We start from the raw sequence: 27,987 nt of genomic DNA, 5'->3' as shown, positions 1-27,987 counted from the left end.
ATGGCTAACCTGATCCAAAACACCCACCCACCTCACTCACACACGAAAACAAAGATCACCACAGCCAATCACAAGCAAACAATCACACCCTAGGCCAACCCCAACCTCTCTCACCACCAAAGGAACACAAGTGAACAACACAAGCAACGCTGACACCAAACTCTACATACATTAAACATAATAGAAACACCACCACCCGGCCCCACCCCCATCCATCTTCCCTCCTCCCCTTTCTTTTTTCCTTTTTTCCTTCTCCCCCTAATGCCTCAACAAATGAAACGGATCTATAAAAATGTTACATGGAAAAAAAAAAATACGAGGCATTACACTTACTTCTGTAAAACAAGAAAATCCTTAATAAAATATTTATTTAAAAAAAGAAGAAGCAGCGAATGGGGCTCTGGAACGGATCCCGTTCGTATCCAGAGGTACCACTGTATTGAAAAGTTGCTCATATAGTCCCAACGCCCTGCAGTGCAGGAATCTCAACTAGATCAAACATGACAGATGGCCATTCAACCTCTGCTTGAAAACCTCCAGGGAAGGAGACTCCATTGCCTCTCGTGGAAGTCCGTTCCACTGTTGAACAGCTCTAACCATTGGAAAGTTCTTCCTGATACTTAGTCGGAATCCCCTTTCCTGTAAGTTGAATCCATTGGCTCAGGTCTCTGGAGCAGGAGAAAACATGCTTGCTCCACCTTCCATGCGACAACCTTTTAGATACAGTCGTACCTTGGATCCCGAATGCCTTGGAACTTGGATGTTTTGGCTCCCGAATGCCGTAATTGTGATTGTTCCAGTTTGCAAAGGTTATTTTGGATCCTGAAATCCAAGAGGGCTTCCGCGGCTTCCGATTGGCTGCAGGAGCTTCCTGGTGTCCCCTTTTATCCCCCTTAAAAGAATAATAATAATAATAATAATAATAATAATAATTTTTATTTATATCCCACCCTCCCCAGCCGAAGCCGGGCTCAGCGCGGCTAACAACAATAAAATAGTATAGCATAAATAAAGACACAAGAGACTTTCCTTAAAAATAGCAAGAAGTTTACTCACATTTCAGTTCACGATTTGATCCCTGAAAGGCAGGCTTTACTTAGTAGTTACATAACAATCTGCGAGTTTACCTCACATGGAGATTGTGCTCATGCACTGCTGGCTGAGAGCCAGCAGACAGCAAAGTTAAATTAAGAGAACAAAATGGCTGCCGGAGAGCAGCATGGCAGCAAGAGAGGGCAAGAGAGAGAGAATGGCTGCATAACTCGGCTCTTTTAAGGAGTCAGCCAGGGCCATGCCCATCTCTCAGATCACATGCAGGTGGAGGATGCTCCAGACCAGTGGAACAGGAAATTACACTGACTGGAGTAACACCCCCCTTCTTGTGCCCACTCTAGGGAAATAAGGAATGTTGCATTTGACTGTTCCAATGGATTACATCCCACGAGACATAGATAGCTTTGCCTGCTCTTGCATCCAGTCCCACCACTGAACTGTGCCCTCCCTGGAGTAGGCAACACTAAGCTTGAGGAATACATCGTTTGACTTGGGACAAATCAACACTTGTGGTTTATAACATTAAAAACGTGTTGTTAAAATGTGACACCAGAGGGAGCTGCAGAGCAGCGAGCCGCTGGTAAAAGGGAAACCGCCATTAAACGTTATAGAACATTATATTTAATGATGTTTGGAAGATCAATGTAGATCCAGCCCTGGTATAAGCAATGCTGGCTTTGGGGGGGTGTCTTTAGGCTGGCAGCATCCACCCCCGCAAAAAAGAGACCAGAGACAAATGGCTGGTGAAATGATGGACTTTGCCTAGATGGTGAAATTGACCGGGAAAATCAGAAACCAGGAAGAGAAGAACTTGAAGAAGGAATGCGAAAGATTTATAATGAGTTTAAGAGAACACTGTAAACAACTGAAAACTTTGGCAGGATTTGAATAATGATCGTAATGGATTAGAGATTATGGTAAAAATGGATTATTTCAAAAGAAAAATTAGAGATAATAAGAGAAGCAGTTGGAAAGAGATTGATAATGGTAACCATGGAAGGGCAGAGGGGAGTTGAAGGATTCGGAGAATCCTAAATGATGATGTTGATGCTTAATGATTGAATTTTAATTGGCAATGTAAGACTTAATAAAAAAAGATTTGACATGATCCTAGAAAAGAAAAGAAAAAAAGAGAGACAAGACATGCAAACTTGCAATTCCTCTCCGTCTGCCTCTGATCTTCAGCTGCACAAAGTGACAGTTGTGGCAGTGGGTTTTCCGCGGGTCCTGGCGCCCTGGCAAATGCCCAGCCTTGCCATTCTCTGGATATAAGGCAGCTACCTTGGGAGCTGCAGATTAAGCCTCATGCTCCTTCCAGCATCACTTCTGTGTCCTTTGCAAAGCCATCCACTGTCCTGGCAGAATTGTAAATACGGGATGCCTCTCTGGCTATTTTCTGATCACTCCATGGTACTTATTTCAAGCAGTAAAATCTCATATCAGAAGCAGCCCTACATCTTAAAATGTGATTGTAATTAAAGGAGCATGAAAGAAATGCAACCACCAAATGTATTTGTTGAAACGAAGTACAAGCCCTTCCTTTGTGGCCCTCTTTTGCAGAAAAGTACAACCTTCCCTTGTTTCCCAGGCCCATTTGACACATTATTATCCCTCTGCCATCTCTAGCCAAAACAGTCTGTAATAAAAGGGAATTAAGAATGATTACCGAGGAGTCACACTGCTTCTCGGCTGCCAAATTGTTTCTTACAAATTACAATGTATTATTTTGTTTTCTCACTGAAGTATTTTTATTAGGTCAGGCTCTTGACAATTTTGTCATTTGCTGGATTGGCCAGCACCCCCCACCCCACCCGCCAACTTCATCTTTGCTCATTTCTCTCCTGCCCCACACCCCTCAAAGACGGGTCTGTACTCTATTAGAACAAATCTAGAAGGATCCCTTTGCGAAATGACTCCACAGAGACTTTGGCTCCTATCTGCACTATACTATACATTTAAAACAGTATCATGCCACTTTAAACCATCATAGTTCCCCCCAGAGCATCCTGGGAAGGGGCTGAGAGTTCTTAGGAGACCCCTGTTCCCCTCACAGAGCAACAATTTCCAGAATTCCCTGGGAAAAGGGGTTTATAGTTTAACCGCTCTGAGAATTGTAGCTCTGTGAATAGGGGTTTCCTAACCACTCTGGATTAATCCTGGGACGTGGGTGGCCCTGGGACGCGGGTGGCGCTGTAGTGTAAACCACAGAGCCTAGGGCTTGCTGATCAGAAGGTTGGCGGTTCGAATCCCCGCGACGGGGTGAGCTCCCGTTGTTCGGTCCCAACTCCTGCCAACCTAGCAGTTCGAAAGCACGTCAAAGTGCAAGTAGATAAATAGGTATCACTCCGGTGGGAAGGTAAACGGTGTTTGCGTGCGCTGCTCTGGTTTCGCCAGAAGCGGCCACATGACCTGGAAAAACTGCGGACAAACGTTGGCTCCCTCGGCCAGTAAAGCAAGATGAGCGCCACAACCCCAGAGTCGTTTGCGACTGGACTTAACTGTCAGGGGTCCTTTACCTTTACCTTTTAACCACTCTTAGCACTGTTAATACATTACAGTTCCAAATATCCTTTGGTGGAAGCCATGGCTATTAAAGTCGGATGATAGTGCTTTAAATGTATTGTGCTCCAAACTAGGATGGATATGTGACTTTTTTCTGGTCCATATTGCAATATGCACCGCCACAAATCCATTCCATCTTGTCTCTACATTGAGATTTAAAAAGGAAAACCTAAGCCTCATCTGCACTGCATTTGCTGTGAATCAGAAGCTCCTTGCATCTAAATTAAATTGGCATTGTCTACATATTGTTGGCTTCAATCAGCACTCACCTCACTTCTTTTCAACAGTAAATTTGGATTTCTCCAGCTGTAAACATACCCATAAACAGGCAGTGTTGTATAACCTCTGCACAATTTTTCAGGTGTGAACATATCAGTATGAATGCTCAGTAAGGACTCCATCTGGAAGTTCTGTGTGTATTTTATTGGTGTTGTTTAAAGGCTATTATGATAAACCTTCTTAAAATCATTTGTGGTGAAAGGTGGGGTAAACCCTGTCAGGTTTTGCATCCCTGTTGCCTTCAGAAAATCAGTTGGTTGTATCCAGTGTTATACAGTGGTACCTCAGATTAAGTACTTAATTCGTTCCAGAGGTCCGTACTTAACCTGAAACTGTTCTTAACCTGAATACCACTTTAGCTAATGGGGCCTCCTGCTGCCGCAGCACTGCCGGAGCACAATTTCTGTTCTCATCCTGAAGCAAAGTTCTTCACCTGAAGCACTATTTCTGGGTTAGAGGAGTCTGTAACCTGAAGCGTATGTAACCCGAGGTACCACTGTACTAAGATCTGACTGGCTTCAGTGAATGAACATGATTCATTTAGGTCCATGAATGTCAGTGGGTCTAAATTGAGTAAAATATAATCGATTAAGAACGCGGTTTGATTTCCTGTCTGAATAAGAGGAAGCCTCTAATGAAAATACCTTTGAACCTTTGTGGCATTGCACCATGCTTGAGACAGCACAAAGAGTGGGCACATGATAGAGCCAGCATGGTGAAGCTAACCAGGCCTTGCTCTGGTCAGTGTCTGAATGGCACCAAGCACAACTGCATGTATGCCACCCCAAGTTCTGTGATGGAGGGAAGGCAGACTAAATAAAGTAAATTACAGAAGAATGTTGGTCATGGAGAAAGCCCTTGCCTGGATAATATAGTGCTATATTTGTTTTTGGGTGATGTCGGCACACACTGGTCATAGTTGGCAACCTTTTGGAACAGATATTCCATTCTGTGCGTGAGAGAAGGGAAAATACAGCTTTGAAGATGACATTTGCCATCTGCAGTTTTGCTAAGTAAATGTATTTTTAAATCCGCTGTCTGATTAATGGGGGGCGGGGGGGCAGGGAAGGATCTTTTCAGTTAAGCAAGAGGCTTTAAACCAATTAAACAAAGCAGCCCTTATTAAGAGTGCTAAGGCTGCAAAATGGGCTGGCACCAGAGGTCTGTGTCACTGGGAACCTGCCAAGACCCACACAGCCCAGAGATGGGGGTCACTGCTGAACTCTGGAGCTGCCTCCTCTCTGTTGCTGCCTGTTCAGCTGGTTTTTTAAAAAATTAATTAATTAATTAATTAGGTTTTTCAAATTACAGTTTTACAATAACATATCCAACTTACAACCTAAAAACAAGATTCCAAAGATTCCTTCCCTTTGTGGGTCCTATTGTTAGTCATTTCCTCCTGCATCTTTTATATTAATCCAAATCTTTCACATCTCCATTATATCCGAAATTCACCTTTAAACGGCAAGTGTCATTCCAGTCCTACTAATGATTTTAACTGTTTAAAATGGTTTTTAAGATAAATTATAAATTTTCCCCATTCTTTATTAATAAATTCATCTTCCTGATTTCTTATTCTTCCGGTCATTTTTTGTCATTTCAGCATAACCCATCAACTTGATCTGCCATTCTTATCTGGTAGGGGCTTTAACGTCTTTCCATCTCCGGGCCAATAACATCTGTGCAGCTGTGGCCACATACATAAATAGTCTTTTCTGCTCCCTTGGGATTTTGGCACCTAAAATTCCTAAAAGAAAAGCTTCTGGTTTTTAAAGAAAAAGTTATTTTAAACATTTTTTCCCCAGTTCATTATATATCATTTCCCAAAATCCTTTTCTACCTGTTCTTTCTGAGTGTGCAAACTGCAACCATTTTGAGAAAATGGAAGGGCACCCTCAGTTTGCCTTCCACTTCCCCTCTGCATGGTGAGGGCAAGTAAATTGGCCCCCACTCAATATCACTTTGAAGGTAATGTACCTCTGCATACTTGTTGCTTGAGACGGGCAATTCTTACATTCTTATACCTTGCCCAAGGTCTCCCCCAAAACCTGAAGCTGGCACTGCCTGCAAATGAAGGCGATGCTCATTTGAGAGTCAGTTCCGTCAACTCTGCAGGACTGACTTCCGAATAAACACGCCTAGGGACTGGGGGTTGCATCGCGTGTGTGTCATCGTGGCTGCGGAGTAGGAAATGGCATGGAAACCAGAGGAGAGTAATTTGAAATCTTGCAGAGACAGAGCCCTTTCCGGGGAATTGCATCACTGGCACTGTGGCACAGAGAAGTTTGTTCTGCAGTTGCCTGCTACGTTGGTGGCCCAGGCATCAACAGGGTGAGTCAAGCCAACACCCCTCACCAAAACATTTCTTTTACTTCTTGTGGAGCTCGGAAAGGAGATGCTCCCTCGGCCCAAGTTTCCCATGCGATCCTTTCTCCTGGCTCCTTTCCATTTGACAAAAATTCTTGACTAGTGAAAGCAGGCTGGGTTAGGAGGGAGGGAAGGAAGGAAGGATTATGTAGTAAACACGGTTTTTGGTGAAACAGTTTCCCCCACAAACTGTTCCCCTGGTCACTCCCCACCATCACTTGACCAAAATCCCTGGCCGATTGAAAGATATTTGGGGAAGAGGTTCAGAGAAAAATCAGCAGCGGGTGCAAGGGTTAAGCAGCCTTTGCATAGTCTGTCCTCCCTGCTGCTGCTTCGCACATTTTTAAATAAGCACTGGTTTGGGAATCCTGTGTTTACCCCAGTAAACATTATAGTTCTGCCCCTAGATAACTTCAGTTTCCGGAATAGCTTTCCAGTGAGCCACAGTGCTGATAAAACCAGTTTCAAAAGGTATGCTGCAGAGAGTTGTCCCCATGACCACCGTGTTCAACATTAACTTCGTTGGACTGGTCATGTTGTGCGGATGCCCGATGATCGTCTTCCAAAGCAACTACTCTCTTTGGAACTTAAAAATGGCAAGCGTAATGCTGGTGGTCAACAAAAGAGGTTTAAAGACTCTCTCAAGGCAAATCTAAAAGAACATAGTGTAAGCACCAGCAACTGGGAAACTGGCCTGAGAGTGCTCCAATTGGAGAATAGCCTTTACCAAAGGTGTCATAGACTTTGCAGATGCTCAAACTCAGGACAAAAGGGAGAAATGTGCTAAGAGGAAAGTATGCTTGGCAAACCCTCACCATGATCAACTCCTGCCTGGAAACCTATGTCCCCACTGTGGAAGGACTTGTGGATCCAGAATTGGCCTCCACAGTCACTTACGGATTCCCTGTTAAAACTGTGTTCATGGAAGACAATCTTGGCTACAAGTGATCCCCAAGGAAGAAGAAGAAGAAGAGGCTAGGCATGAAGGAGAACTTTATTTCAATTCAATTACCCATTTCCTCACTTTCTGACACAGTACATGAACTGAAATGCAGTCACCCTGTGCACTTCTCTGAATTTTGCAGTCCACTTCTCCAGCCAAGTACGGACTAAAAAAATGCATGCACCAGGATGAAGCATGTGTAGAAATGCATAATATTGTTTTAGGATTGGGGTTGGTTTGGATGAAGCCTGTGGGTCCCCATAAAGCCGGTGATTGAGTATCTGTGAGATGATACAGTGGTACCTTGGGTTACATACGCTTCAGGTTACAGACGCTTCCGGTTACAGACTCCGCTAACCCAGAAATAATACCTCGGGTTAAGAACTTTGCTTCAGGATGAGAACAAAAATCAGGCGGTGGCAGTGGCAGTGGGAGGCCCCATTAGCTAAAGTGGTACCTCAGGTTAAGAACAATTTCAGGTTAAGAACGGACCTCTGGAACGAATTAAGTTCTTAACCTGAGGTACCACTGTAGTTTGTAGTAGAAGGGAACCACTGAACTGGCCAAACCAGTCTCTTTGTTCAGATAATGGCCCTAGCTCAGTCTTTAAGCATGACCAAAAATAGCCCCTGTTGCCATAGGGACAACTGGAGGAAGATGTTGTTTCAGGAACTCCTTTCCATCGCTCTCACCTGGCTGGGTGTCACTAGGGATGGGGGAACAATTGGCCAAGGAGCTAGTCTTTGTGTTAGTCTGGTCTGTGGATGGAAAGACACAGAAAGACTTCTTGCTCTCTGTGCTGAACCCAAAGCGATGGTTTTGGGGTTCCCCTGGAAGCCTAATGATGAGCCTAGATCTGTTGGCGTGTAAATGCTGTGAGCCCTTCCATCTTATGTTGTATATATATGTAAATAAAACCATATATCTTAAAGACGCCACAGGCTGCATTGACCTTCATTCTAAGGAAACTGAACTCTGTGAACCAGTGGCCCTCCAGATGTGGCCTACAACTCCCATGATCCCTAGCTAACAGGACCAGTGGTCAGGGATGGTGGGAATTGTAGCCCAAAACATCTGGAGGGCCGAAGGTTGGGGATGCCTGATCTAGTATTTTAAGGGAAATTGCTTTGCAAAAATGCATATGCTAGGCAAAATTTCATTTTAAAATGTGTATTTTAAGGGGAAAATTTGCACTAAAATGCTGGTTAATTTTGATGAGGAGGTTTTTTGTTTAATGCAAATTGTAGTCAGAATGTGGAGAACTGACTCTGAAGTTGGAAAAATGAGAAACTGAAATGGACAGATCCATCCCTACTTGAGGCCTGCATCACTGACTCTCTGCATCCTCCCTCTGTTTGCTGGCATACTCTACCCTTTCCACGACTGGCCTGTGTCATATGTAGCTAATCAGCGGTGCTGCGGAGAAGCAGGAATGATAAACTGTTTTTACTATTATTATTTTAAAAAATTCAATCAAGTTAGTGGAGAACATTGGAAACAGCTGTAGGACTGAGTCTCGGAGCTTACTTGAAGTGGAAGTGGGGTGGCTAAGGCATCTTTGAGCCCTCATTGATGGAGTCACTTGTGTCAGGCAGCCTCACAAAGAGAGAGCCTGCACTTCCTCAACAGTACAGAGGATGGCAAGACAATGTTCGGTTGATTTGAAATGTCCAGGAATTGTAGTAATGATCACTTTTCTTCTGGCCACAAACTGGCACTAAACACATGCAGACACAGCCTTTTAAGCAGAAAAACGGCTCATGAAACAGAGGGCTGGTTGCAAACCAGGAAGAGACCAAGTTGCAAAGGAAGGTCCTGGTTTGAATCTTGCCTCCATCATGACTCACAAGGTAGTTTGTTTATTTATTTAGCTATTTGTAGAAGTATTTCTGTACCTCCTTATGACAAAATGCCAGGGCAGTGCGTAACGTTGAAACAAGAAGCACCACTTGAAAAGCAGAAACAAAAGCAAAACTGCAGGTGATCATTATTAAGGTGACCGGCTAATCAAAATTAAAAATAAACATCTGCAAAGGACAGTCGGCATAAAAACGGTATTCAAGGGATGTCAGAAAGTCAAAAGTGAGGATGCCTGATAAATCTCTGCTGGAAGAGTGGGCGGCAGCAGAGGTTCCCAATTGGTAAGCCACCTAGGGGGTCTGTGGCAGTGTTCACATAATGAAACCAATAATTGAGGTATCAACATTTTCAAAAGTATGGGGTCCATGGATTGGCTTTTGAAAAACAGGGGGCCTACAGTACTTGGGAGCCACTGCTCTACAGCATTGGAGTGGTGGTTGAGTGCATTCAGGCATCTGTGACACAGGGGACAACTAATAGTGGATTCTCTCAGTGATGGAGTTGGGCTCAAGCAGTCCTTAAGATTCCCTGGGTCCAAGTTGTTGAGGGCTTTGTATATCAATGCATGGGCTCTGCCAGTGAACCTTCCCTGGAAAAAACAAGCCAAGGAACCCAAAGCAGTTAATGAAATGCATATGAAAATTGGTTAATGTAGGGGTAGCCAAAGCGATGCCCTCCAGCTATTTAATGTTTGATGCATTACAGTATTTTAATATTTTGTTGGAAGCCACCCAGAGTGGCTGGGGAAGCCCAGCCAGATGGGCAGGGTATAAATAAATTATTATTATTATTATTATTATTATTATTATTATTATTAGGGGCTAGGCTAGCACCCATTAGGGCAGAAGGCAGGGAGGTGTTAGAGCCAAATGACAGGCATAGCCACCCCCTGAGAGGTTATAAATAAGAAGGCTTGTAGGTGATTATGGATATAACAGCAGCAGCAACAACAACAACAACAACAACTTGTTATTTATACCCCACCCATCTGGCTGGGTTTCCTCAGCTACTCTGGGCGGCTCCCAATAGAATATTAAAAACACAATAAATACATCAAACATTAAAAACTTCCCTAAACAGGGCTGCCTTCAGATGGTTTCTAAAAGTCAGGTAGCTGTTTATTTCCTTGATGGGAGGGCGTTCCACAGGGTGGGTGCCACTACCGAGAAGGCCCTCTGCCTGGTTCCCTCTAACTTCACTTCTTGCAATGAGGGAACCTTAGCACTGGACCTCAGTGTCCCGGCTGAATGATGGGGGTGGAGACTCTCCTTCAGGTATATATAGGGACATTGGTATAGGAACTCAGGAAGGACTTGTGAGAACCATGTGGTCTGAGCTGGGAGCAAACCAGCTTAGCCTCTCCACACTCTGGGCTTCTCAGGTAGACTGTAGAGGAACAAAGGCTTGATTACCCAGTCTCTCCCATGGTGAGCTAAACCTGGTAGGACAGCTTATTCTATGATCTTAACCCCTTCATACATTCATGTTGGTTATATGAGGCTGGTTAGCCCACACGGCTCCCATCATCCCTGACCATTAGCCATGCAGGCGGGACTGATGGAAGTTGGAGTCCACTGACATCCTGAGGGTACCACATTGTCTTCCCCTGATCTAGTCCCCATGTTGTCCTCTCTGGGACAGCAGTGGCTCTTCATGGTAGCAGATAAGAGCCCTTTCCCAGTCATGCAACTTGAGAACCCATAACTTGAGATGGCAGGGATTGAACTTTTGGCCTCATGTGAGGTAAACAAAGATGCTTTATGGGCCCCTTGATGGTCTTTTGACTTGGAGCCCTCCTTGTCCTTGGCTCAGGAAACCCAGCAAAAGCCCTCCCAAAAGACACACGACACTCTGCAAGCTCTGCTTGATAGATTCACGGGCAACAGATTGACTAGTTACTGTCAACCTCGTTCCGTTACGCATATGTGTGTTGGGGGTGGGGTTTGTTTTTGTTTGTTACTATAGTATGCATTTTGTGTCTTTATATTGTAAACCGCCCTGTGATTCTCAGATAAAGGGCAATATAGAAATTTAATAAATAACAATACTAATCATATACTAGGAGCTATGCACCCCATGCTGGCATTGACTTGGAAAATGTATGTTTCTGTGTAAAGCACTATAAAACAAAGTAAAAGGTAAAGGACCCCTGGACAGTTACGTCCAGTCAAAGGCAACTATGGGGTTGCGGCACTCATCTTGCTTTCAGGCCGAGGGAGCTGGCGTTTGTCCACAGACAGCTTTCCAGGTCATGTGGCCAGCATGACTAAATTGCTTCTGGCGCAATGGAACACCGTGACAGAAACCACAGCCCATGGAAACGCCACTCACCTTCCCACTGCAGTGGTACCTATTTATCTGCTTGCGCTGGTGTGCTTTTGAACTGCTAGGTAAGGCAGGAGCTGGGACAGAACAATGGGAGCTCAGCCCGCCGTGGGGATTCGATCCACCGACCTTCTGATTGGCAAGCCCAAGAGGCTCAGTGGTTTAGACCGCAGCGCCACCTGATGCCACATTGAACAGCCATAGCTTCCTCCAAGGAATTGTGGGAGCTGTAGTTTGTTAAAGGTGTACTGGGAGTTGTAAGAAGATCCCCTATTCCCTTCCCAGAGCTCTCACTTGTCTGAATATTCAAGCCCATTCCTGCTACCAGGAGGGGACCAGGAAGACCTAGAAACTTCAGGTCAGCCCTGGTGTCTTGCCAACCCTATAAGTTCATATCTGGTCTTCAGTCGAAGACCAGTTGAAGTGTCAGATGTTAGAAATGATCCTAGGCCCAAGAAAACCCAAGTACTTTGTGGGCTTTGTCGATACCCCCTCTCTTTACACAATACACAATATTACTCTTTAACGGCTTGCAACGCGGAGGTCCCTTTCCAGTCTCTACACAATAAGCAGACTGAGAACCAATCTTTCTGTAAGTCAAGAGAACCGGAGAGCAAATTATTAGCAAAGATGCGGGTTTCAGATTTCGAGGTGTTATTAAACCTAACAGAGTGAGGAAAGAAGGAATTTTCATAATTATAAAACTGCCTTGGCACTGTCCTTTTGCGGCTGGCTTCCTATCTGTACGATCTTGCGCAAGTCCCAATCGGAGACAAAATAAAGAACAGTCTCCAAACACTGACAGAGGCGCCTTTAGGGGAACAGACACACCTCAGCCAGGCAAAGAAATGGCTTGCCTTTTTGACTTAATTAATTCCATGGATATCGATCTGCCCGGATCTGATTTCATAGTATGTATGAGACACTGAGTGTGCATGCTAATATATATATATATATATATATATATATATATATATATGTATCATCTCCGTTGACAGAAAGATGAAATGCGTTTCCATTTCTTGCAAATCATCTGTGTCTCTACAAGGCCCTTCTCTGTTTGGAATCAGTCCAGCTACACAGACATAAATAAACATTGATTTGGGGACAGGATTAATAATGCTTTGCTGTAAGATCTATTTATTCTTTTGCACATATGTCCCACCCAAGAATAGGAAGGGGGGGCCTCACATTCTATGTGAGGGCCCCATTGTGTTTGTTCTGGAAACTACTGTTAGCGCAGAACGCTGCACCCAACTGTGGATGGAATGGAGATTCTGTCTGCATGCAATGTCCCTGTTCAAAGATCTGAAATGGGTGTCCATTTATTACCGGGCCAGCTCCAAGATGTTAATATACCTAATAGTAAACATGAACAGTGATTAACTGCTTGGGACCTGTTTACTTGCAGGATCACCTTACCCATATGTGCCCACTTGGCTGCTTTGATCTGCTGAACTGGCAGCTTTACAGGTGCCACATAATATTTCTTCCATACTTGTAAGAACTCTGTACTTTAGGGTGACTGAACTTTGGAACTCCCTGCCTATTGACTTCAGCCTTCAGCCTTCACTGTACAATTTCTGGTGCCTGCTTAAGACTTTTTTTGTTTCGGCAAGCTGCTCTAAATGTGTTAAGCTACATGTTTATTTTTTCTTCTTAGCATCAGATGTTAAGGAAATTAAACAACTATCTGACTTTTAGAAGACATCTGAAAGCAGTCCTGTTTAGGGAAGTTTTTAATGTTTGATGTTTGATCGCTTTATTAATAATAATAATATTCTGTTGGGAGCTGCCCAGAGTGGCTGGGGAAACCCTGCCAGATGGGCTGGGTATGTTGTTGTTGTTGTTTAGTCATTTAGTCGTGTCCGACTCTTCGTGACCCCATGGGCCAGAGCACGCCAGGCACTTCTGTCTTCCACTGTCTCCCGCAGTTTGGTCAGACTCATGTTTGTAGCTTCGAGAACACTGTCCAACCATCTGGTCCTCTGTTGTCCCCTTCTCCTTGTGCCCTCAATCTTTCCCAACATCAGGGTCTTTTCCAAGGAGTCTTCTCTTTTCATGAGGTGGCCAAAGTATTGGAGCCTCAGCTTCACGATCTGTCCTTCCAGTGAGCACTCAGGGCTAATTTCCTTAAGAATGGATGTGTTTGATCTTCTTGCAGTCCATGGGACTCTCAAGAGTCTCCTCCAGCACCATAATTCAAAAACATCAATTCTTCGGCGATCAGCCTTCTTTATGGTCCAGCTCTCACTTCCATACATCACTACTGGGAAAACCATGGCTTTAACTATACGGACCTTTGTTGGCAAGGTGATGTCTTTGCTTTTTAAGATGCTGTCTAGGTTTGCCATCGCCTTTCTCCCAAGGAGCAGGCGTCTTTTAATTTCGTGACTGCTGTCACCATCTGCAGTGATCATGGAGCCCAAGAAAGTAAAATCTCTCACTGCCTCCATTTCTTCCCCTTCTATTTGCCAGGAGGTGATGGGACCAGTGGCCATGATCTTCGTTTTTTTGATGTTGAGCTTCAGACTATATTTTGCGCTCTCCTCTTTCACCCTCATTAAAAGGTTCTTTAATTCCTCCTCACTTTCTGCCATCAAGGTTGTGTCATCTGCATATCTGAGGTTGTTGATATTTCTTCCGGCAATCTTAATTCCAGTTTGGGATTCATCCAGCCCAGCCTTTCGCATGATGAATTCTGCATATTAGTTAAATAAGCAGGGAGACAATATACAGCCTTGGCGTACTCCTTCCCCAATTTTGAACCAATCAGTTGTTCCATATCCAGTTCTAACTGTAGCTTCTTGTCCCACATAGAGATTTCTCAGGAGACAGATGAGGTGATCAAGCACTCCCATTTCTTTAAGAATTTGCCATAGTTTGCTGTGGTTGACACAGTCAAAGGCTTTTGCATAGTCAATAAAGCAGAAGTAGATGTCTTTCTGGAACTCTCTAGCTTTCTCCATAATCCAGCGCATGTTTGCAATTTGGTCTCTGGTTCCTCTGCCTCTTCTAAATCCAGCTTGCACTGCTGGGAGTTCTCGGTCCATATACTGCTTGAGCCTGCCTTGTAGAATTTTAAGCATAACCTTGCTAGTGTGTGAAATGAGTGCAATTGTGCGGTAGTTGGAGCATTCTTTGGCACTGCCCTTCTTTGGGATTGGGATGTAGACTGATCTTCTCCAATCCTCTGGCCACTGCTGAGTTTTCCAAACTTGCTGGCGTATTGAGTGTAACACCTTAACAGCATCATCTTTTAAAATTTTAAGTAGTTCAGCTGGAATACCATCATTTCCACTGGCCTTGTTATTTGCAGTGCTTTCTAAGGCCCATTTGACTTCACTCTCCAGGATTTCTGGCTCAAGGTCAGCAACCACACTACCTGGGGTGTACGAGCCATCCATACCTTTCTGGTATAATTCCTCTGTGTATTCTTGCCACCTCTTCTTGATGTCTTCTGCTTCTGTTAGGTCCTTACCACTTTTGTCCTTTATTATGGTAATCTTTGTACGAAATGTTCCTTTCATATCTCCAATTTTCTTGAACAGATCTCTGGTTCTTCCCATTCTGTTGTTTTCCTCTATTTCTTTGCATTGCTCGTTTAAGAAGGCCTTCTTGTCTCTCCTTGCTATTTTTTGGAAATCTGCATTCAATTTCCTGTATCTTTCACTATCTCCCTCGCATTTTGCCTGCCTTCTCTCCCCCGCTATTTGTAAGGCCTCGTTGGACAGCCACTTTGCTTTCTTGCATTTCCTTTTCATTGGGATGGTTTTCGTTGCTGCCTCCTGTATAATGTTGCGAGCCTCCATCCATAGTTCTTCCGGCACTCTGTCCACCAAATCTAAATCCTTAAACCTGTTCCTCACTTCCACTGTGTATTCATAAGGGATTTGACTTAGTTTGTATCTTACCGGCCCAGTGGTTTTTCCTACTTTCTTCAGTTTAAGCTTGAATTTTGCTATAAGAAGCTGATGATCTGAGCCACAGTCCGCTCCAGGTCTTGTTTTTGCTGACTGTATAGAGCTTCTCCATCTTTGGCTGCAGAGAATATAATCAATCTGATTTCGATGCTGCCCATCTGGTGATGTCCATGTGTAGAGTCGTCTCTTGTGTTGTTGGAAAAGAGTGCTTGTGATGACCAGCTTGTTCTCTTGGCAGAACTCTATTAGCCTTTGCCCTGCTTTGTTTTGAACTCCAAGGCCAAACTTGCCAGTTGTTCCTTTTATCTCTTGATTCCCTACTTTAGCATTCCAATCCCCTATAATGAGAAGGAGATCCTTCTTTGGTGTCAATTCTATAAGGTGTTGTAAGTCTTCATAGAATTGGTCAATTTCAGTTTCTTCAGCACCAGTGGTTGGTGCATAAACTTGGATTACTGTGATGTTAAAAGGTCTGCCTTGGATTCGTATCGAGATCATTCTATCATTTTTGAGATTGCATCCCAATACAGCTTTTGCCACTCTTTTGTTGACTATGAGGGCCACTCCATTTCTTTTACGGGATTCTTGCCCACAGTAGTAGATATGATGGTCGTCCAAACTGAATTCGCCCATTCCTGTCCATTTTAGTTCACTGATGCCCAGGATGTCAATATTTATTCTTGCCATCTCATTTTTGACCACATCCAATTTACCAAGGTTCATGGTTCTTACATTCCAGGTTCCTATGCAATATTTTTCTTTACAGCATTGGACTTTCCTTTCGCTTCCAGGCATATCCGCAACTGAGCGTCCTTTCGGCTTTGGCCCAGCCGCTTCATCAGCTCTGAATTTACTTGTACTTGTCCTCCACTCTTCCTCAGTAGCATGTTGGACGCCTTCCGACCTGAGGGGCTCATCTTCCAGCGTCATAACTTTTATATGCCTTTTGTCTTTGTCCATGGAGTTTTCTTGGCAGGGATACTGGAGTGGCTTGCCGGTTCCTGCTCCAGGTGGATCACGTTTGGTCAAAACTCTCCACTATGACCTGTCCATCTTGGGTGGCCCTGCATGGCATAGCCCATAGCTTCTCCAAGTTATTCAAGCCCCTTCGCCACGGCAAGGCAGTGATCCATGAAGGGGGGCCTGGGTATAAATAAATTATTATTATTATTATTATTATTATTATTATTATTATTATTATTATTACAGTGGTACCTTGGGTTATATACACTTCAGGTTACATATGATTCAGGTTACAGACTCTGCTAGCCCAGAAATAGTGCTTCAGGTTAAGAACTTTGCTTCAGGATGAGAACAGAAATCGGGCTCCAGCGGCGCAGTGGCAGCGGGAGGCCCCATTAGCTAAAGTGGTGCTTCAGGTTAAGAACAGTTTCAAGTTAAGTATAGACCTCTGGAACGAATTAAGTACTTAACCCAAGGTACCACTGTATATAGATGAACCACTGGCCCGATTCAGCAATATGTACAGATTCCGGTTGGGAATTATTATTATTATTATTATATAAATTTATAATCTGGCCTTCACCCTAAGGCATAGAGGAGAGGACCTTCTGTTGAGTCAGAGCAAAAGGAACAGTGCATGAAGACGGAACCACTGGTGTACCCCAGCTTACCTCAGCCTGGTTGCCTTTAAGCGCTTGGAATTCCAATTCCCATCATCCCTGGCTTGGCGCTGATGGGAGTTGTAGTCCCTAATGTCTGGAGAGCACCCAGTTGTGCAAGGCGGGATTATAGCGCTGGAGCATATGCTCAGCAGGGAACAAGCCGCTCAGCTTTCTGTCTCCAGCACTTACGTCTGGGTCAAAGGAGAAGCTGGCAGAGCTTACCGTAAACCCAGCAAACCAGATTATAAAACTAGCTAAGCACAGCAGGAAGCACGAGTTTCGCTCTCTCCCCCCCCCCCGCCCTCCACGATGCACCACCTGTCTCACGATGCCTGCGGGATAGGCAATTGCAGCTCCCCCCCCCCGCCTGAGGCGCGACAAGGTGAAAGGCAAATTGGGCCACGTCGTAAGACACAAGGGATGCTGTTTAGCTTGGCTGTTGCTTCATCTGCATGGGATTCCTGACAGGTACTCTCATGCTCTTTGCTCATGTAATTTTATTATTTTCTGCAGGGTGGGAGGAGGTACGGTAATAAGCAATTAATTTTAATTAAAAGATTGGCTGTGTGGTGGAGGGGGGCTGATGTGCGAGCGCTGGGGGTGAGGAATTGCAGGTAATTTCGAGTTGTTTGCCTTGGCTTGTTTCCCTGTGCTATTTCAGCTAATTGTCATTATTTAGTCATTTGTTGCTACGGCGACAGCAGATCACTTCAGGTTGCCAAGTCTCTTAGTACAGGCTCAAACAAGGCACTTGAGGCGGCGGGGGGGGGGGGCACACGATATTTCTCTTTCCCCTCCAGCTTGCCAAAGAAACCTGAGGCCCTGCGTATTGGGAAATCATCCAACCTTCCCTTCTTGAGAGCTAACTCCTCGCCCTCTGCGACTCCTGGAAAGTTACAAGTTCCAGAACTGAGACCCAAAATTGCCAAAGAGCAGCCAGGACATCCTATTTTACTGGAACATGGGGATATTCATTTGAGGGGTGTGTCTGCAGCCTTCCAGATGTGGTCGGACTCCAACTCCCATCACCCCCAGCCAGCTCAGCCAATGGTCAGGGGCAAGGGGAGTCATAAACCAACATCTGGAGACCTTGTTTTACCCAGACTTAGTCTTCATCAGCATTGGGGAACCTTGGGCCCTCCAGATGTTACTGGACTACCCCTCCCATCAACCCTGATCAGCCTGGCCAATACTCTCAAGGCTAATGGGCCAAAGATTCTCAACCCCTTATCCAGATGTTGGTTGGGGGGTTCTTATGTGTACACCCCCATATAGCCCACCCCTACTGGTGTTCAGATGGACATTTCCCCATTGCAAGGAAAATAAGAGAAAATTCATCACTAGGAAAAAGGATAATATTAATAATAATAATAAATTTTTATTTATACCCCACCCTTCCTGGTTCAGAAAACTGGGCTCAGGGCGGCTAACAACAAATTTAAAACACTTAATTGTGATACAACAAAAAACAGCATAAAATACAGTATAAAAGCATGAATAACAATAAATTCAAAGCAGGTATGATGTCTGGCAGATGCTAAGTTATGTGTATCAAGGTAGAAATAAGTTTCAGCATCGTCAAGAGAAATGTGACCAGGAAACACATGCGCCTGCTCTGTCTGCTGTCCAGGCGTTCTTTACAGGCAACATCAAGGCCCCCTTTCACATTTATTTATAAACTTGACTCGGACCAGAAAGCCCTTCAAATAGAGGGCTGTACTCTGCAAAGTAAGACAGGTGAGATGAGACAATTCCATAGCCTTATCAAGGGCTGATGGCCATGACCAGACCCTCCAACATTCCTCAGATGAAAACAGGGACATTTCTCACTCCCCCAAAATTGACTTTCCTTGATCCCTCGAGACACACCCCTGAACATTTCTTTTCAGAAGAATGGCGAGTACCACTGTCACTACACCAATGGGACATAGCACACACACCCTCCGCCGTTCTGAGCAAACCCTTTAATCCCAATTTTATTTTATTTTATTCTTTGGTAGATTTACAAAAAGGAAAAAGGAAAGGAAAACACACACCAATAAATAAATTTTAGTGCTTTAGTCCTTTTTCATGATGCATCCATGATGCTTTTGTACTCATCCCAGTATGGGGTTGGTTATACACAATTCGATGTGGCTTTCAATACTGTTTCACCTGAATATTTTTCAGGGACAGACTTGCTCCTTCGTTTCCCATCAGTGCATGCCTTGTAGCTTCCTGATGAAATCCTGTAACTTTTTGCACCACAAATGCCATCTTCTTGATGTTTTGCCCTGCTTTTGTTGAGCTCTAGTGCAATAGTGCCCAGAGTAGAATAGTCATCGGGGAAGCACCACAGAAACCTGAGGCCCTGTGTATTGGGAAATCGTCCAATCTTCCCTTCTTGAGAGCTAACTCCTTGCCCTCTGCGACTCCTAGGTAAAGGGACCCCTGACCATTATGTCCCGTCGTGGCCAACTCTGGGGTTGTGGCGCTCATCTTGCTTTATTGGCCAAGGGAGCCGGCGTACAGCTTCCGGGTCGTGTGGCCAGCATGACTAAGCCGCTTCTGGCGAACCAGAGCAGCACACGGAAACGCCATTTACCTTCCCGCTGGAGCAGTACCTATTTATCTACTTGCACTTTGATGTGCTTTCGAACTGCTAGGTTGGCAGGAGCAGGGACCGAACAATGGGAGCTCACCTCGTCGTGGGAATTTGAACTGCCGACCTTCTGATTGGCAAGTCCTAGGCTCTGTGGTTTAACCCACAGTGCCACCTAGACTGAGCAACAAAGCAGAAGCAACAAAGCAGAATGATGTTGGGATGGTGCAATAGAAATCCCAAACCCATGAACTATTATTGCATCCATTACATGTTGCAAAATATAGCCACAAATACTAACAACAACCCTCCAGTCTGGAAAGGCCATTCTGGGTGAGATCAGCCTTTCCCACCTTAATGCTCTCCAACTGCTTTATGCTACAACTCCCTTTATATCTGACCATAGGCTGTGCTGCCTGGATTTGATGGGAGTTGTAGTTCAACAACACTAAAGTGTGTCAGGTTGGGGGAAGGCTGGACAAGATAAACCTTTGGTTGGATCCGCCATACATAGCTCCTGCGTTCTAAAAATGCTCATATCGTTTTCTTACTTCTGAATCAATGCACAGTAGCTTTGAGGCAGCACCATACTTTTGTAAACTGCTATAATTATGCAGCTGGGGTTTATATGGGTCTAATTCCAGCCATTCAGATGGAGAGAAAACACCATTGCCCAGAGCACAGGCTCAGAAAGAGCTTGCTGTGACGTTCTGCGAAGCTCAGCCGAGTGTTGCGTTTTTGTTGTTGTTGTTTGAAGGAAAATGACGACATTCGCAAAGGTGCTGCTTTAAATGGAAAAGAACCCCAGAGAGTTATAATTAGCGTCTGCTTGTTTTACTACCAATTAAGTTTTTTTTAAGGAAAAAAAACAACACAGCTCCCAGCTTATAAAAAGACATCTGGGCTGTAAAACTGTTGATATTTGCTATCATTGACTTTGCCCTGTTTGAAGCTGGAACACCAGTGGGGCTTTAGTTTCATTCTGCAGTTCTCCAACTGCTTCCCTCTAAGTAATTCCATAAGCCTCATTGTGGTTACTCTGAAGTCAGTGGCTCAAGACACTTGCATGCTTTGGTGGGGTTAGATTTCTGCATTGCAGGGGGCTGGAACTACATAGCCCATAGGATCCCTTCCAACAATACAGTTCTATTATTCTATCATTCTGCCTCATTTCATTACATTACATTATGCTGGCTTTTACTGTGTGTTATGATGCCTTTGGCTACAGTTGGTTTCAAACTGTTTCATTGCTGGCTTCCATTGTTTCTTTTCCTTTTTACACAGCTGTTTTTGTTGTGTTGTGCTTTAATATTTTGTAAGCTGCTTTGTACTATAGGAGGAAAGGTTGGGTATAAACACTTAACAAGCAATCAAGCACGCTCTTCGCTGTCTGCTGACTTTCATCACTAGAGGCCGCTGCAGTGCCTGAGCAAAGAGACAGGGACATGTTTGAACCTAGCGAGAGACCAGCAGCTAAATGGGTTTTGCAGGCAAAGTGGTGGAGGAAGTTGCTTTAGGGTAACGGCTGCAGAACGACATTGAGAATTTCACAGATCAAAATGCAGATGTTGCTTTGTTGCTGTAAGCCCCTTTCTCATTGCCCAAGCCCCACATTGTAATACATTAGAACAGCCACCCCCAATATGGTTCCCCTTCCTGTGGGCTTATCCAGACTTACTTTTGTGCCATGTTTCTAGGCACAAGTCTGTGCTTTAAAGCTCTGTGTACAAGTGCTTTTTTTTCCTATAGCTCTACCACTTCCCCTGCAAAAACCCACTCTTTACCGCGGAATTGGAACAAACAGCAATCCGCAGAACACCCTAATTACCATCTGTTCTGATTCAGTATTAAAGATCAGGTTTTCTTGGGGAAAGTGGCAGGGAAAAGAAAAAGAAAAAAAGAACTCAGACACAGACCAGAAAAGCAAGGGCAAAATGAACCCTGTGTTTTTGGACTCCCATCTCCCATCTTCCCTGACAATTGGCTATGTTTGCTGCAGGCGATGGAAGTTGCAGTCCGTCAATGTATTAAAGCCACAGGTTGGGGAAGTGTAATGTGGCCCTCTAAGCCTCTCCATATGGCCCCTGGAACTCTCAGAATATTTGTCCCTCTAATGTCCTTTACTATCACTGGCTCCCTGGCAGCAGCTGTCACTGGCTGAGAATGATTAAGTCCCCTGATCCATCTGCCAGGGCCCCAGTCTAGATCTGGCTTCCCATTCTTGCTATTCACTTTAAAAAAAATCTCTGCACAATTGCTAACTTGAGTAAATAGCATCACATTTAGTTTGGATCTAATTCTCATCCAGAATAGATGCAGCTCTCAGCTGCGTCATCGGCTGGTAGCACTTCGGCATGCTGTGCTGCCATTTTGAGTGAAGAGGGAGAGAGGAATGTATCACAGAGTTAGTTTGCTTCCTTGGGAAAGGGGCGCAGCTCAGGAGCAGAGCATGTGCTCTGCATGCAGAAGGACCCAGGTTCAACCCCTGGCATCTCCAAACAGGGCTGGAATCCTGCCTGGAATCCTGGACAGCCTCTGCCAGTCACTGCAGACAATACTGAGCTAAGAGGACCAATCGCCTGGCTCGGTATAAGGCAGCATCTGATGTTCCTATTGGTGCTTCCGAACTGTCCCTATTTTGGAGTGGGATTCAATCACAGAAGGGCAAATTCAGGCTTGCGCAAGTGCAGTAGATTAGGAGGTCAAACCCACTATCCCAAAAGATAGGACTTTGTTACAATAAGGAAAGTAATGGGGGTGGGGAATGTGTCAGAAAGTGTGGGATACCACTTGCAAGGTTGTCTAATCTCCCCACAAACAGGGGCAGATCTACTATGAAACTATTGAAGCTTAAGCCTCAGGGCCCTTAATCCCAGAGGGGCCCCAGAAGCAACTTTAGTTCATGTTGCTTAAAAGTTTGGGGTCTAGCAGACCAAATGTGTGTGTGTGTGTTTGTGTGTGTTTCAACAATCTCAAAGTCTGAGAGTCAGTAGCACAGATGTTGCACAGGTTTGGTGATCTGTCATAGGACAACTCCATTGGAGAAGATGACAGCAGTTACTCAGACCTTGTTGCTGGTTGCGAAGGGGCTTCCGTAACAGTTCAACCTTCAGGGCCTCAAAAATGTAGGCCCACCAGAATGCCTGCTTATCAAAAAGACATTATCTATCCTTCCTCTAAGCAAATCAATATGAATGCTCAATAAACATGAAGCACCCTATGCTCCCTCAGGAGGGTGTTTTCCTCGAAGTCATGGCGTTCCCTATGCCTCCGCTGGTACTCCCAGCTTTCCCCTCCACCCTGCTGCTGTTAAGACCCACCGACGAATATTTCTGACTCAGAAAACCCAGCTTTCTTTCCCCAGCTGTTCCAATCCTGGCACGGCACACCAAGTGACTTCATTTCCCGTGAGGCTCTGCTTCTGCCATTGGAGCTCCTCTGTACGTAGCAACGAGTTCCACAACAAGAGGAGCTCAACATGGGACCAGTCAGTGGAGTCACCTGCCAGGTTTGGAAGGAGCCTGCGTGTAAACAGCGAGAGTTGCACGCTTGAGATCTGCCGCAGACCCCTCTTTCTCAAGCTCAAGAGTTTCCTCCTGGCCCAGCCTCTCGACAAAAGCGCATGACTTACAGTTACATCGGTCCCCGCAGAATAGTTAATGCACTTATTACTCTCTGGCTCCAGGAAAGGAAGATTGAGCACCACACGAGGAAGGTCCAAGTTATCCTTCAATACGTGGGACTTGTGTATGTTTTTCAACTTGGAAATGTAAGGCTAGCAGTTGGACAGGTGCCCTGAGAGGCCAGCGATGGAGAGAGCCGGATAAATCAGCCAGATATTCTCATCAAGAATGGGGGTTCTAATAAGCAGTTGATTCCGAGTGACAGGGAGGCCACCAGGGAATGGACAGAAGTGCAGAATGAGGGCATAAGAGCCCAGTTAGGTAAAGGGACCCCTGACCATTAGATCCAGTCGCAGACGACTCTGGGGTTGTGGCGCTTATCTCGCTTTACTGGCCGAGGGAGCTGGCGTACAGCTTCCGGGTCATGTGGCCAGCATGACTAAACCGCTTCTGGTGAACCAGAGCAGCACACGGAAAAGCAGTTTACCTTCCCGCCAGAGTGGTACTTATTTATCTACTTGCACTTTGATGTGCTTTCGAACTGCTAGGTGGGCAGGAGCTGGGACCGAACAACGGGAGCTCACCCCGTCATGGGGATTCAAACCGCCAACCTTCTGATCGGCAAGCCCTAGGCTCTGTGGTCTAGAAAGCAGAATGTGTTGTGCAGCAGTACTCTCCTCACCTGTGATTCCTAGCAACTGGTATGCAGCACAGAGGGATGTTGTCTCCCACAGTGGAGGAATGAGCAGCAGGACCCCTGGACACCGTGGAGGTGATTTACCACATGTTGAAGTAAGACATGTTGCTACCTAGAGAGGGGAATCCCCGTAAGACCAGTTAGTCCAGAGACTAAAACAACCTAAATGCAGAGAGGTGAGACTGTCTTACCATCCTTCTGTACCCCGCAGAAACACCTCTGGGCTGCAGAAGGCTTGGTTCAAGGTCATTCCTGATGCTGAGTCCATTCACACACACACACACACACACACACAATCGCCATGCAGTGACTCATGGCTCAATGTGTCTCCTGCCTCTGTAGAAATGCATTGCATCCAAGGAGAGGTGAAGCGCTGCACGCGATACCCAAGTGCTGCCCGTGGTGTTTCAGGTGTGCAGGCAGTTCCACATGTGCAAATCATCAACGTACAATACTACAATTGTGCAATGGAGAATGTACAAGCATGGACTCACCTTTAGAGTCAAAGTAGACTTTGGAGAGGTCCATGACCAGAACTTCTTTTTTTCATCGCTTAAAGGCTCTTGCAGTGGGAGGGGAGAACTGCGTTCGACTAGGACTGGTGTACTGGTGTACTGGGGTGTACTGGGGATCTTTGCCCCTCCATCATTTCCCCATCTGAAATCTGCCCTCTGAAGCTGCTACTGTACTTGTTTCAAGGGAGGGGTGTCTGGGGCTACAATGTCAGTATGAAATGGGGGAAATATTTTTCCTTGGGGATGGGAGCTAATGGCAACTGGGGAGGGGGGTTTCTAATAGGGCTAGTCATGAGAGCTGCATGGCTCCGATCAAATGTGCCTTTCCAATTTATTTCAAGGCAGGGAGATCAGAGAGAAGATAGCTTGCAAAATTCATCCTGCTCTGCATTCATGCAAAACTGATGATGTGGCTGCTTCTCCCTCGACTGGGAGTGGGTGTGGATGTCGCAGTGACATCGTCTGTCTGTTTACGGCATTGATGGGTTCCTCTTTGTGGTACAATGCCCTGCAGTGATGCTGGATTCCAAATCTGCCCAAATTACAAATCCAAGTCATTTCATTTATTATGCCTCTCCACTGGATTCCTGCGGGCTTGCTGACTAAAAGCTGGAAGTGTGAACTTGCTCCATTGAAAAGCTTTTGCATATTGCCTCTGGAGCAATACGACTGGTGGCCCAGCATTCATACTTGTGAGTCCCAACTTGACGCTGCTGTCATAGACCTCCGTGAAGCTGATTTTAAAGCAGATTTGGAACTGCTCCCCCAAGATCAAACTACCAGGGACCCCTCAACATGGTGCCACCCACAGACCCTACCTGGCACTAATCTGCACCATCCCTTGGCACTGCTGCATGCTGCCATCATCATAAGCCCTGCCACCAGGTGGGCAGAAGCTGTTTGGTGCTGCCAGTGGTGCCTTTGAATGGGAGCCAAGATAATAATAATAATAATAATAATAATAATAATAATAATAATAAAATTTTTATTTATATCCCGCCCTCCCCAGCCGAAGCCGGGCTCAGGGCGGCTAACAACACTAAAAGATAGCGTTTGACTCTGATCTGCAGCTGGCCCTCGCCACATTAGATTACTGAAATTGCAGTGCCTGACACAACTGATGTGACAAGTCGCAGCAGGGAGGGCTGTAGGAATTCTGAGCAGGGTCAGTTTAGCAATGGGCCCTTCTGAGCCACTGGGACTTTGGCAGGGGTCCCGCTACACCCATCCCTGATGCCAGCCCTCCTGATGTTGTTGGACTCCAACTCCCATCAGTCTCAGCCAGCACAGCCAATGGCCAGGTGATTATGAGAATTGTAGTCCAACAGCATTTGGACTACACCCCCAACTTAAAGGCTGCACAGCTCCATCTCGCCCAAGACATCCGAACGCAATCATGCCGACAAGGCTGTCCTTCACACTGTGCAGAGGACAACCCAAACTGCCCACCTGGCATGTCAGCTTTGCGAAAACTGGCAGGAGCAAAGAGCAAAAGCTACTTAGCATTTTGCGTTTGCAACGTCAATGGCTCTGACACACCCAGAGGACCTGCCCTCACCACCAGGATCAGCACCCGCCACACACTCAAAAATATAACGATAATCCTTTAGCAGGTTAGAACTGCACTTTAATTGGAATAATGACCAAGCTGACACACCTGATGCTAAAATCCCCAAATAACTGTTGCCTCCGGAGGGCTTTTTGGATTAAGAACCAACTGGGATAGGAAAAAATGAAATAAAATAATAGTTGCTGACATGTTCTTCTTGGAGGGAGGCTGAGCAGACTCTGCTGAGTGCATCTTGCAAGGATTGCCAGTCAAATACCTACACTACCATTGTACTGCTCCTGCTCCTAACTGGGGGCCACCTTAAGCTCATGCAAGTGGTTTTACAGGCCTTTGGTTGCTTCATTTCTGCGCAAGGGACTGTCTGTGGTTGTACTAAGTAGTCTAAACTTTATATGGTCAAAAGTTGGCAAGGGACTTTATTCTAGTTCATCTGGAGATGGGTGGATCAGCCTGTTTTCTGCTTTTCATGACTTTGGAACCAGAAGGCAGAGGTTTATCTCTGATCTTAGTGCTGTGGGACCACAGCACTAAGATCTGAGATAAAGCTGTTCCTGCTCCCACGGCTTGAACTTTTAATCACCTGCTATCATATTGACCTGTGGAGGCCTGTCACAAAGGTCCATGGAAGCAGAGCCAGCCTCTGGCCAGCTCCAGCTCCAGCTCCACTGCACCTCAAAGTGTATTTATGCCCCAAAGTCCCATCCTGACAGCATCATTGCTAGCTCAGTATGGTCTACACTGGCAGAAACTAGCATTTCAGACAAAGGTGTTTCCCTGTCTTACATGGAGGTGCCAGGGATTGAACCCAGGACTGGCTGTATGCAAACACATGCAATCTGCCACTGTTAATGTCTTTTTGCTTGCAGTGGCATAGTGTGGGTTGCCAGTGCCCAGGACTGTGCGGAACAGAGGGGGGAGAAACAGAATACTCATGCACATTCCACTGCCTAATGGTGTCCATGCCGCCCAGGAAATTGTAGTCACAGAGATAAGAAAAGAAGAGCCATTCCATTGTCTGGAGAGATCACTTCCTGGTTAGCACGAAGAAGCCGCTTTCAATGGAGACCAGCGATAGCAGCATGCAGCTGTATTCAGGCAGCATTAGGTGTTGAAATTTTGCACCCCCTAACAATTTTGCTCTCTGGTCAACCGCCCCTGTGAGCCCCTCCCTACACCATGCCACTGTTTGCTCAGACTTATATCTGGGTCTATGCTTTACCTTCTTTAACAATCTTGCACTTGAGTAGATTTGGAACCCAGTTCAGTACAGATCTGGAACTGATCTTAAAGCAAATAATGCATCCATACAGAGTTGCCAGACATCAGTGATATGATTCAAGTGTGTAATCAATCTTGAGTTTGTGTTGACAGCAGCAGCAGCAGCTCAGCTCATTCTCACCTTGATGGAACATTTCTTGACTACTTCATGGATACTTCCAGGGATGAATCCCTCCTCTGCGTCTTGATCCGAAGCCATCAGAGAAGGAGCCCCCCCCCTTGTTTTCTCTGTCAGGGAACAGCTGTGGTGTAGCTGGGAAATCCTGGAGTATTATGGATGAGGTACTGGCGACTGAAGAAAACTGGAGCACCTTTTGCACCACAGAGCCATAATGTAGGACTGGAATGCCAAGGCCTTCTCCATTTGAAATATACCTCTCAGAAGAAGACATAAACCAGAACCTGGGACTGGAATGAAAAACAGATCCCTGGGCTGGAATCCGATGAGGTCTGTTTTATGTTTGGAACTTGAGGTGAAGATGAATTCCTGTGTACCTCCCCCACCTGTGGGATGGGAGTCAGTCACCCCTTTTGCATGAGAGTCAACCTCTCTAAGCAGCAAGCAGATTTCTGAGGCCACAGAACTTCCCAGCCTTTCCCCTGACTATGTACTTCTAAGCTATGGAAGCTCTTCTCTCAAGAAAGTCCCTCTGCTGGTTAAGAACAGGCTTGAAACAACCAGATGAGGAGTGTCTCAGTGCTCCTACTGCTGTTGCTGCTGCTGCTGTATGGGTGGTCATGAGTATTGTCAGCAGTTGGAGGGACAAAGGTCTCCCATTCCTGATT

At 45.5% G+C, this 27,987-nt stretch overlaps 1 protein-coding gene across 1 annotated transcript in view; it reads left to right on the top strand.

The window, feature by feature from the left end:
- The first annotated feature begins 17,298 nt into the window (after positions 1-17,298).
- The window catches only part of VSIG10L2 (V-set and immunoglobulin domain containing 10 like 2), a 64,858-nt gene continuing 54,169 nt past the window's right edge, over positions 17,299-27,987 (top strand). The window contains exon 1 of the mRNA XM_080982367.1: positions 17,299-17,405. The gene's annotated coding sequence lies outside the window, so the exon portion shown is untranslated. The remainder of the gene's footprint in view (positions 17,406-27,987) is intronic.

The sequence above is a fragment of the Podarcis pityusensis genome (assembly GCF_964106645.2).
Source record: "Podarcis pityusensis genome assembly, chromosome: 15".
NCBI classification, from domain to species: Eukaryota; Metazoa; Chordata; class Lepidosauria; order Squamata; family Lacertidae; genus Podarcis; species Podarcis pityusensis.
The sequence above is the reverse complement of the archived record's forward strand: the minus strand, read 5'-3'. Positions and strand labels throughout refer to the sequence as shown.